This window comes from Schistocerca piceifrons, unplaced genomic scaffold (genome assembly GCF_021461385.2).
Source record: "Schistocerca piceifrons isolate TAMUIC-IGC-003096 unplaced genomic scaffold, iqSchPice1.1 HiC_scaffold_943, whole genome shotgun sequence".
Lineage (NCBI taxonomy): Eukaryota > Metazoa > Arthropoda > Insecta > Orthoptera > Acrididae > Schistocerca > Schistocerca piceifrons.
In genome coordinates, this window is record NW_025729216.1 from 2,442,501 (window position 1) to 2,445,000 (window position 2,500).

At 58.6% G+C, this 2,500-nt stretch overlaps 1 non-coding gene across 1 annotated transcript in view; it reads left to right on the top strand.

Annotated features, from left to right (window-relative positions):
- The first annotated feature begins 1,603 nt into the window (after positions 1–1,603).
- Positions 1,604–2,500, top strand: part of LOC124772867 — a 1,909-nt gene continuing 1,012 nt past the window's right edge. The window contains exon 1 of the ribosomal RNA XR_007014324.1: positions 1,604–2,500. This exon is cut by the window's right edge and continues 1,012 nt beyond it. This is a non-coding gene — a ribosomal RNA (small subunit ribosomal RNA).

A 2,500-nucleotide genomic window follows, 5' to 3' on the forward strand; every position in this document is an offset into this window, starting at 1 on the left:
CCCCCCCCCCCCACACCTCCCCACGTCCCCACCTTGCCCCCTGCCTTCGCAAGCTGGTTGGTGAGAAGTTTGCATGTTCAATGCCCTTCGCATGCGACGTACTCAGGCTACGTTGTGGTGCGGCCTGTGTCAACTGTCCGCTGATGTCGTACGCGTAAACCACAATCTGTACTGCACATTCGTCCTTATGTACTGAATGATACATCGTGGCACATGTGTGACCGTACAACGACTGCGCCCAAAAACGGCGGACCATACAGTGCAAATATTGTGCACGCAGCTACGTGTCGTCTCCCTATGACAGCTGGATTGCAGTGTGGTACGCCATAGAGACGTGTGGGAGGAACGGACGCCGTGGATGGCGATCAGCATGAGCTGTCTGTTGATGTATTCGGACCTAGTCGTCTCTCCTCACACACCGTGATAGCATGGTGCACCGCGTTCCATATCTGCGACATGCTACAGAGGCCGGTTGACAGTCGTTCGAGCAATGGACATCGCATACGTACGGGGGCCACCTTCCACGTATTGTCTAGGCGTGCACATTTTGTTGCGTGTATGTGGGCAGACGTAGTGTGGTGTGACACCTGACACAGGCATGCAATAATCGTGGAAGTTGCAAATGGCGATGGACGCATACGTTTTCTGGTGAAGTTACGCAAATGAACAAATGGTAACCCGTTGTGGTGCGGTTGTTCTCGCTAGGGGTGAATCGGTGATGGCGACGGTAGGTTGAGGTACTAACCGGTTGTTCCAGCGATACCCACCATGCCGACGAAACTGAACGGCATCTGGGTGTGAAGCGATACGCGGCGGTGGCTGGGTGGGACCGTCCCCGGCCGGTGAGGGGGCGCCTCCCGGCGTGCTGGCCGCGCGGTGCGTGGGCGCACGCGCTACAGCCGGCTGGTGGGGGCGGCCAGTGGCAGGCGCGCCGGCCGACGGACGCGGCAGGCGTCGCAGCTGCGCGCCGGCGCACCCTGCGCGCGGCGCCGTGCGGCCAAAGTAGGTCCTCGCGGGCCCGGTGCGAAGCGCGGTGGACATCTTCAGTGTGCTGGTCCGATTGAGGACTGTGTGCGTTGAGGATGCGCCGCCGCCCGGCGCTCGGCGCCGCGACGCCGTCTGCTGCTCGGTCGCCCCAGCGGTTCTCGCTGGTGGTTTGTATCGCAGCTGTGCGGATGTGTTGGCGCGTGCGCTGTGCTGGGAGAGTTCGCTTCGGCACCCAAGTGGGGCTTTTGTCCTTCTGTGGCGCTGGCGTTGGAGCTGCCGGTCACCGTAGGTGGCGCGTGTTGTCTCCCGCCGGCAATGCCACGACAGCACGCTCCCGGGCCTCTGTCGGCAGCGGCAAGCTCAGTTGGGAGCACGGGTGGTCGCACCGAAAGCGTCTACTCGCCTAACTCCGGGCGATTGCGCCTCTCTCGAACCCGACCAAGTACTTGGGACGGCGCTGCGCGCCGCCGGGACCTGAGAGGGTTTCGAGGTGTATTGTGCAGGGGAGCTCAGCCTCCTCCTGTTTGCAGAATGATTGAGCGGACGCTTGCGTGTTCGCGCGGGCCCCCGGGACACACTCCCGGGCGGCCGGCTGCTCAGCTCTAGTTGACGCAGCTCCCTGGTTGATCCTGCCAGTAGTCATATGCTTGTCTCAAAGATTAAGCCATGCATGTCTCAGTACAAGCCGCATTAAGGTGAAACCGCGAATGGCTCATTAAATCAGTTATGGTTCCTTAGATCGTACCCACGTTACTTGGATAACTGTGGTAATTCTAGAGCTAATACATGCAAACAGAGTCCCGACCAGAGATGGAAGGGACGCTTTTATTAGATCAAAACCAATCGGTCGGCTCGTCCGGTCCGTTTGCCTTGGTGACTCTGAATAACTTTGGGCTGATCGCACGGTCCTCGTACCGGCGACGCATCTTTCAAATGTCTGCCTTATCAACTGTCGATGGTAGGTTCTGCGCCTACCATGGTTGTAACGGGTAACGGGGAATCAGGGTTCGATTCCGGAGAGGGAGCCTGAGAAACGGCTACCACATCCAAGGAAGGCAGCAGGCGCGCAAATTACCCACTCCCGGCACGGGGAGGTAGTGACGAAAAATAACGATACGGGACTCATCCGAGGCCCCGTAATCGGAATGAGTACACTTTAAATCCTTTAACGAGTATCTATTGGAGGGCAAGTCTGGTGCCAGCAGCCGCGGTAATTCCAGCTCCAATAGCGTATATTAAAGTTGTTGCGGTTAAAAAGCTCGTAGTTGGATTTGTGTCCCACGCTGTTGGTTCACCGCCCGTCGGTGTTTAACTGGCATGTATCGTGGGACGTCCTGCCGGTGGGGCGAGCCGAAGGCGTGCGACCGCCTCGTGCGTGCTCGTGCGTCCCGAGGCGGACCCCGTTGAAATCCTACCAGGGTGCTCTTTATTGAGTGTCTCGGTGGGCCGGCACGTTTACTTTGAACAAATTAGAGTGCTTAAAGCAGGCAAGCCCGCCTGAATACTGTGTGCA